Source organism: Trichechus manatus, unplaced genomic scaffold (assembly GCF_000243295.1).
Source record: "Trichechus manatus latirostris isolate Lorelei unplaced genomic scaffold, TriManLat1.0 scaffold00078, whole genome shotgun sequence".
Lineage (NCBI taxonomy): Eukaryota > Metazoa > Chordata > Mammalia > Sirenia > Trichechidae > Trichechus > Trichechus manatus.
Window position 1 is genome coordinate 10166273 of NW_004444014.1, and position 10054 is coordinate 10176326.

The following is a 10054-nucleotide window of genomic DNA, read 5'->3' on the forward strand; positions in this document are numbered from 1 at the left end:
AAAAAAAAAAAAAAAAGAATTTAATACCTGACCAACTTGTCTTTCATTTTTGAAGGCCTTTTGAGATATGCATGCACCCTTCTTGGGGGTAAAAAAGATGATTATGAGACATAACCCAACCTAAACAAAAAATTTTTAAAAGGGGAGGGGAGTAAGTAATGGTGAAGCCATTTAAATGAAATTAAGTTCAAGGACTGTTAAAAACAGTTATAAATCAATAACTACTCTATAAATAAGACGTACAGTATCAAAAACATAATTTAGTATTAATGATTGTTATAAAAATCATATCTTAAATATGACTGTATAAGAACCTGAAAGCTTATTTCACAACCTCTAAAGAAGCTTGTCACAGAGGTATAGCTGTTATTTTTTAAGGTTGACAATTAGAGATTGAACAATAATTTTACAAAATTTTAAGTAACCATGAGTTATAAACAAAACAGGATACAAATATTCCAAATGTGTGAGAATAAATAAAGAAAACATGGTGCATATATCACAAGTTAAAAAACAAATAAATACAGATACACACACATACAGAAATATTTATATATACATACATGTATACATATAGAAGGAGCTCTGGTGGTGCAGTTCTTAAGCGCTCAGCTGCTAACTGAAAGGTCAGCGTTTGAACCCAGCAGCCACTCCGTGGGAGAAAGATGTGGCAATCTGCTTCTGTAAAAACATACAGCTTTGGAAAGTCTATGGGGCAGTTCTGCTCTGCCCTATGTGGTCACTATGAGTTGGAACTGACTTGATGACAGCGGGTTTGCTTTTGATTATATATGTATATAGGAGTCCCTGGGTGGTGCAAACGTTTAGTGTTGGACTCCTAGCCAAAAAGGTGGCAGTTCAAACCCACCCAGAGGTGCCTCAGAAGACAGGCCTACTGATCTGCTCCCCAAAGGTCACAGCCTGGAAAACCATATGGAGCAATTCTACTCCTTACACACGAGGTTGCCAAGAGTCAGAATCAACTCAACGGAAGCTAACAACATGTATGAGTACACATACATTTATAAATAAAACCAGGTACATAAAACAAATACAGATAAATGTAGAACAACTATGCCTTCAATCACATATAAGGACATTTAGGCTTAGCTTAAATATTTTACCCAAGGCTTGATGTTAAGCCCAGAGCTACCCAAACGTTAGTGTGCATCAGAGTCCCCTGGTGGGTTTGTTAAAACACAGGTTACTGAGGCCCACACTGAGAGTTTCTGATTTGTTAGGGTCTGATGATTTCATTTCTAGTAAGTTCCCAGGTGATGCTGCTGCTGGTGGTGGTCCAGTTTTGCATGTTGAGAAGTATTGGGCCAGGTGATGCCAAGGACAATATCCTTAACTACTATACAGTTTTGGAAAAGGAGAAATTACAGAGACCATGTTCTGATGAAATGCAATAAGTTTAGAAATTTATAATTAACAAAGCTAAAAAAACAAACGCTCGGAAATTTAATTAAAAATAAAAAGCAATCTCTCCCAAGTTAATCAATTTAATGCATTTCCAATTAAAATTCCAACTGACTTTTTTTTTCTTTGAACTTGACAAAATGATTCTAAACTCCGAGTGGATGAATAATAGAAAATAATAGCCAAGACAAATTAGAAAAAAGAACAGTGTTTTGGGGAGACTTGCCTCACCATATAATAAAACATTATAGATATCCAGTGCAAGATTGCATACCCAACAGGTTCTACCTACGCATTTCTCTAAAATCTCCACTGAAACAATGAAACGAAAGCATCAAGATATGACAAAGAATAAACCAATAATAGCCACGACAAAGGGCAGCACCTAAGATGAGAGAGCTCAAGAGATTTGGGTAAGATGAAAGTGCATGGAAATGAGCTAGCAGATTAAATCGGAGGAGTGAAAACTGCATTACTCAGTAGAACCAAGGGAAGCCTGTGGACCACATGGGATGTGGTCTGCCTTTCAAAATCCTGGATGGAGGGGTTTTGAGCTCAGTGGATGCCATAGAGTAGATGTAAGAATGGGCTGACTACAAAGAGAATGATTAAAGCTCTGTGAACAGAGCAACTAATCCTGGTGATACTCTCATTCCTGTTCCCATCTATACCTACCCGCTCTCTTTCCTTGAGTTAGAGAAAAGGCAACCAACATTTATCCTCTGCCACAATAGAACATTTATCTCAGTGGAAATAGAGTGAATGTCTGGAGATCCTTAGAGAGTGGTTTGTGGAAATTTAAGTCTTTGTCATGCCTTATTGAACTGATTTGGACCTTCTGTACAATGTAAAATTCAAATAGTGAGAGTAGATAATTTTGCCTGGTTCCCAGTCTTAGGGAGGGAAGCATTCAGTCTTTCACCATGAAATACAACAGTACCTGTATATTTCATCAGATTTTGAAGCTCTCTTTTAATCCTGATTTAATGAGTCTTTAACATGAATGTGTGTTGAATTTTGTTGAAAAAAGGTTGCATCTATTAAGAAGATCATATGGTTTTCCTTTTTGTTCTGTTAATGTTGAATTACACTCTTTGATATTTAAATATTAAACCAACATTATATTCCTAGGATTGACTTCACTTTGTCATAATGTATTATCCCATGTCTATATTGCAAAAGCTGGGCAATAAATAAAGACAACCGAAGAAGAATTGATGCCTTTGAATTATGGTGTTGGCAAAGAATATTGAATATACCATGGACTGCCAGAAGAACAAAAACAAATCTGTCTTGGAAAAAATATAACAGAATCAAGGATGGCAAGACTTACCTCATGTACTTCAGACATGTTATCAGCAGGGACCAGTTCCTGGAGAAGGGCATTATGCTTGGTAAAGTAGAGGGTCAGTGAAAAAGAGGAAGACCCTCAACGAGATGGATTAACACAGTGGTTGCATTAATGGGCTCAAACATAGCAACAATTGTGAGGATGGCGAAGGATCTGGCAATGTTTCCTTTCGTTGTACGCAGTGTCACTATGAATCGGAACTGACTCGATGGCATCTAACAACAACAGCAACAACAATATTGCTATGTGGAGCCCTGGTGGCACAGTGGTTAAGAGCTCGACTGCTAACCAAAAGGTCAACAGTTCGAATCCACCAGCTGCTCCTTGGAAACTCTGTGGGGCAGTTCTACTCAGTCCTATAAGGTTGCTGCGAGTTGGAGTCGACTCCACGGCAATGGGTTTTTTAATCAACCATATATCACAGATATATTGTACTCCTAGACAGTTCAATACTTGAATGCTTTTATATAGAGAGTTTTAATCTGGAAGCCATCTTTGTATGCAGTACTAGGTAGTGATCCAGTTTTGTTGTTTTCCATAAAATAAACCAGTTTTCCAAAACGATCTACTTAAGATTCTGTGTTTTCCACCCATTGATTTGTGGTGCCACCTGACGTTCCCAAATATATGAGCTGGTGCCTGAGTTCTTTATGATGTTTCATTGATTATTTTTTAGTCCTTGTTAGAAAACCATGCTGTTTTGTTTCATTATTTTATTATAGCTTTGTATTACATTTTAACTCTTTATGTGGTTATCCACCCCTCAATGAATACACTTTAGTTTTCTTTTATAAATTTTCTTAGCTCTTCCTGGACCTTTATTCTTCCATGTAAATTTTATTTTAAGTTTACTGAGTTACACAATAAATCTACCTGGATATTTTAGTAGAATTGCATAGAAATTACAGACTAATTGGGGAGATAATTTACATGTATATAATATTTAATCATCCTGTCCAAGGACATAGACTTTTCTTTTATTCAAATTATCTTGTGTCTACTTTATTCACATTTTAAATTTTTCTTACAAGAAATCTTACTATTTTTGGCTGTCAGTTTTTTTGATAAAATTGATTGGCATCAAGCTGATGCCGACTTATAGCTTTTGTCGCTATTGTAAATTGTATTTTACTTTCTTTATGATTTCTAGTTTATGATTGCTGGTGATGTTAATTTTTTGCTACTATTTAAAATTTATCTTATCTATGGAAACACTGCTGAACTGTCTTAAAATAACAATAGTTTTATGTATTAGTTTTATTCATTTTTCAGGATGATATGCATTTTGTTTGAGAACAATGACACTTTTATTGTTCCCTGATTTCATCCAATAAATTCATACAAGTCTTTAGGTTTTCCTCAGATGTCCCTTTACCTGTGCCCTGCATATTTTAATATGTAGGAATCACATCATTATGCAGTTAGTAGCTGAACACTTAACTGTGCCACCAGGGACTCCTTGCTCCATATTCGGTGCTATTTAAAGGATGTTTGTGTGTTTGTGTGTGTATGCACGTGTGTATAGGTGTTCAGGTGTTTTAATTTTCAGATATATAGATCTTTATTGGACTAAAATATATGTGGATAATGTTTTTGCTGTCTTCAGAAAACATGGCCTGAATGACATTAACTTCTAAAAATTTCTTGAGATAAGAACAGGAAAGGGGTGGGTTACTCTGGTTATTCTCCATTTGTCTCCCCCAATCCAGTCTTTACTGTTCTTTCTGCTGCTGTGTGCCGTGAAAAGACGACCTCTATGGCCCAAGTCACTAAGTCCCTGCCCCTTCAGCTTCTACTTAGGTTTGGCCAGTGGAAGATACTGGCAAAAGATTATAGTGTAGGAGGAGAAAAAGAGGTTGGGGTATTTATTCCCCTGCTCCTTCCCTGAAGTGCTACAGTTCTGCCATGTCTGCATTCCTTTATGGGCACAGCTTCTGAGTGGTGTCCTATTGACCTCACCCGTCACCAGACACGAGGCACACCATTTCCTCGCTTGGATTTTTCAGGTTTAGGAGAGTCATTGTTTCCTGCTGTTGCTGAGGTTTTCACTATCCTTTGTTAGTTTCTCTAACTCTGCCCACATGCCTGTAAAATGTCTCTTTGTTAAACTTTTTTTTTTTTTTTTTAGTTAAAGCTTTTTTGAGTGTGCCCTTTGTTTCCTCCCAAGACCCTTACTGATCCATAGTCCAGCAGGAAATGTCAATTAAAAACATGTTGTTGTTGTTGTTGTTAAGTGCTATTGAGTTGGCTCCAACTCATAGCAACCCTGTGCACAACAGATCAAAACACTGCCCATTCCCGCGTCATCCTTACAATCATTGCTATGTTTGAGTCCACTGTTGCAGCCACTGTGTCAATCCAATACTGAGGGTATTCCACTTTTTCACTCACTCTTTACCAAGCATAACATTTCCAAAGTACCTGAGATCAAGTCTTGCCATCCTTGCTTCTAAGGAACATTCTGGCTGTAGTTCTTCTAAGACACATGTGTTCATTCTTCTGACAGTCATGGTATATTCAGTATTCTTCACCAACACCATAATTCATCAATTCTTCTTTGGTCTTCCTTATTCATTGTCCAGCTTTTGCATGCGTATGTGGCGATTGAGAATACCATGACTTGGGTCAGGCTCACCGTAGTCCTCACAGTGACATCTTTGCTTTGTAACACTTTGAAGAGGTCTTTTGTAACAGATTCGCCCAATAGAATACATCGTTAGATTTCTTGACTGCTGCTTCATGAGTGTGGATTGTGGATCCAAGTAAAATGATATCCTTGATAACTTCATTATTTTCTCTGTTTATGAAGATGTTGCTTATTGGTCCAGTCGTCAATGTCAAAAAATTTAAAAGACAGCTACGAGGCCAACTAACTAGAAGAGCTCCATATTTGTGCCCATTCCAAAGAGAGGTGATCCAACAGAATGCAGAAATTATCAAACAATATCATTAATGTTAAACAGAAGTAAAATTTTAATGACAATCATTCAAAAATATTTGCTGCAGTACATTGGCAGGAAACTGCCAGAAATTCAAGCTACCTTCAGAAGAGGACATGGAACAAGGGTTATCATTGTTGATGTCAGATGGATCTTGGCTGAAAGCAGAGAATACCAGAAAGATGTTTACCTGTGTTTTATTGACTACACAAAGGCATTTGACTATACGGAACATAACAAATTATGGATAACATTGCAAAGAATGGGAATTCCTGAATACTTAATTGTGTTCATACGGAACATGTACGTAGACCAAGAAGCAGTCATTCAAACAGAACAAAGGGATACTGAGTGGTTTAAAATCAGAAAAGGTGTGTGTCAGGGCTGTATCCTTTCACCATACTTATTAAACTTGTATTCTGAACAAATAGTCAGAAGCTGGCCTATATGAAGAAAAACACGGCATCAGGATGGGAGGAAGACACGTTAACAATCTGTGATATGCAGACGACACAAAATTGCTTGCTGAAAGTGAAGAGGACTTGAAGCACTTACTGATGAAGATCAAAGACTACAGCCTTCAATATGGATCAAACCTCAACATAAAGAAAGCAAAAACATGATAGAACAATAAAAAATTATAAAATACTTGATTAAAAACGACACCACAAAGGAGAGACGACAAATTTCATTCCAACGGCGTTTCTCCCTAAGGCTTCAGCCTCTTCTTGATACTATGGCAGGGAGGCTCAGACATCTCATCCTTAAGGAGTATGAACAATGTTTGAATCCAGGCTTTAATTAATTAACTCAGTAGCAGTTAACTCCAGGTGCTTTAGCTAATATAGTAAATATGAAAACCCAAAAGTATGCCCCCTATCTATATATATTTTGCCCAATCCATGCCTTTGGAATCCAAAGTGACAAGAGCCTGCAACACTTTAGGAATATATATTACCTTTTGCCAGAGCATCCTTTACCTCTGGGTTTGGAGTTTATCTTCTTACATTGCTAGAAGCAATGGAAGGAGATGCAGGAGGGCTGTGAGAAGAAAAGGCACCTACTAGTAAGTAAACTAAGTGATTTCTCCTTTTTTTCTTTTTTCTCCAAAGGAAGGCAGGATCCCTCAGATTATAGGAAGAATTTCTTCCAGAGGCAAGGAAGTTTCAGAGGGATATGGAGATTCAAAGTTCTTAGCTTCATCTTCACCCAAATGTCTCCATCTAAGATTCCAGGTGTCTTAGTCATCTAGTGCTTCTATAACAGAAGTACTGCAAGTGAATGGCTTTAACAAAGAGAAATTTATTTCTTCACAGTAAAGTAGGCTAAAAGTCCAAATTCAGGGTGTCAGCTCCAGGGGAAGCCTTTCTCTCTCTGTCAGCCTTCTCATCAAGCTTCCCCCAGACTAGGAGCTTCTCCACACAGGGACCCCAGGTCCAAAGGACACACTCTGCACCCGACACTGCTTTCTTGGTGGTGTGAGGTCCCCCTGTCTCTCTGCTCACTGCTCTCTTTTATACCTCAGGAGATTGCCTCAAAATACAATCCAATCTTGTAGATTGAGTACTGTCTCACTAACACAACTGCTGCCCACCCTCCCTCATCAACATCATAAAGGCAGGATTTACAACATATAGGAAAATCACATAATACACAGAATCATGGTCCAGCCAAATTGATACACACATTTTTGGGGGGACATAATTCAATCCATGACACCAAGTCATACTACTTCCCAATCAAAACCCTTACTTAGCATAAGAGCTTGGTGTGGTGTCTATTACAACTCTAAAATGTGTGCAGTCAGGCCTTAAATCTGATCTTTATCTATACTCCCTCTGTAGCTAAAAGGAGAAGGAATTTCCTTCAACCATCTTAGAGATTTTCTCATTATTTGCACAGGCCTTTAGTTGGGAAGGAGCCCTGGTGGCACAGTGGTTAAGAGCTCAGGCTGCTAACCAAAAAGTTGGCAGGTTGAATTTACCAGCTGCTCCTTGAAAACCCTGTGTGGCAGCTCTACTCTGCCCTGTAGGGTTGCTAAGGGTCAGAACTGACTTGACAGCAATGGGTTTGGTTTTTTTTTTTTTTTAAGTTAGGAAACCAAACCAGTTGCCATTGACTTGACTCGTGGCAATCCCACGAGTTAAACTGGCTGATTTTTCAGAAGCAAACCACCAGGTCTTCTTCTGAGGCACCTCTGAGTGGACTCGAACCTCCAACCTTTTGTTTAGCAACCAAGTGCGTTAACCCTGGGCGGTGAAAATTGTTACCACACTTGGCTGCTAAATGAAAGTTGGAGTGAAATACTCTAACAGGTAGGGTTCCTCACCAGTAGGTATTCCAAGCATGGGTTGCTCTCCACTCCACTAAGGTATCACTAGCCATTCAGAACATTGCCTTTCTCATCTACCCAAGGTCCTATACTGCCTGGAGACAGACATCTCTGATGCTGATTCCTAGACACAGGTTGAGTGAAAGCTCAGAGTTTGACCACCCAGGAAGCTCCACTGAGATATTCCAACTAATCAACCTGTCAGGAACCTATCTTTCCTTCTGTTCCTGGCTGTCACCACTCTGGGCATATGATATCTTGTCTGTGGCTCTCAACTTTTACAGCAGTATTTCCTATGCATGGCTTTCTCTCAGCTTTTCTCCAAAACGTGATCACATGACTCTTTTTAACTGATATCATATACTTCCTCTTCCATGGAAAGTCCTGCCTTCTTGTTTTTCTATATGGATAGACAGCCACTTACCTTTTCTATCATTTCTAGGAAGTTTATATTTAATTGATATTCTGAAGTATATCTTCAATCTTTGTCTAGAAACAGATATCCTCAATGCTACTTGTATCCTAATAACTTTGCCATTAAATAAAATGTCCCTGATTATGAAATAAGAAGACCTATTTGATAAGGAGAACTCATAAACTATTCAACTTCTCAATTTTCTTTACTTTCTCATGAATTTTATTCACGCTTATCAGAGAATGCATCAATTTAGAGGAAACACATTGGCTTAAAATGAGATTTATTCATGTAACAGATACTTGCGTAGTAACTGCTTTTGTAAGGCCCTGTGCTGACTGGATTGAAGAAAGTGATTGCTTTACCCAAAAAAGTCCAGAATGAAGGAGTTATAACCTTTATTTTTCTTAGCCACTTAAAGGACAAAATGGCTTGTAACCTAAGAAATCAAACACAGTGGACAGCAGATTTAGCTAACATGTGTGTCAATACAACTTGAAAACATGCTTATCCACTTCAAATTTACAACACCTTCAATTCAATTTTAGGCAACAGAGTGTCTGCCATATTGATAATTCTAGTTCTGACATGGAGCCCTGGTGGTGCAGTGGTTAAGACCTCGACAGCTAACCAAAAGGTCAGCAGCTTGAATCCACCAGCTTCTCTTTGGAAACATTATGGGGCAGTTCTGCTCTGTCCTACAGGGTCGCTATGAGTCAGAATCAACTCAATGACAACAGGCAAGTCCTAACATATCTAAATTTTGACATAGCTACACTAAAACTTTAGAAAAAGAACCTTCAAGATATGTTTTATAAAAAGGTAAATCAAAGACTATTTATTACATCAATGTGAATTGCATTTTCTGATGGCTTTCAGGAATTCTGTATTGCAATAGAATAACTTCATACTGTGATCCTGAATAATATTTACTGGAAGAGAAATACAGAGCTGAATTCCTATGCTACGGAATCTCACAAGTTGCATATGCAAAATACCTTTCCAAGGAACTTTTCTCCATGAGCACAGTATCTTGAGTTACCTAAATCACAGCTATCTTTCAAGACCTAACTCAAAACACGTTTTGTCATGAATACCTATCAGATCAGACAAGGATAATTCATAGAAATCTCATCCTTCTTCCACTGTTGCCCAATTTTTCTTCTTGCTTCACTCATTTGGCATGTCAGACTTGTGTATTTCCTGCCATTCTTGTACTTTTAACAACTTGACATGAGTGTGCCTCTTATTATATACTTCTAAATGGCAGGCAGATAGTGCATGATATAATCACGGGTGCATTGCAAGTGCACAAATACGTGATTAAAAAAACTGATGAATAACTACCTTGATATTTTGAGTTGATAGCATCTGAGATTTGGATTTTCTATTTTTTTTTTTTTTATTTTACTTCAGGTGAAGGCTTTCAGAACAAATAGTTTCTCATGAAACAGAGGTCCACATGTTATTTTATGACGTTCGTTAACAACCCCACAACATATCAACCCTCTAACCTCTCAACCTCTTTTTTTTTTTTGGTGAAAATACACATAGCCAAAGATACACCATTTCAAAAATTTCTACATGCACAGTTC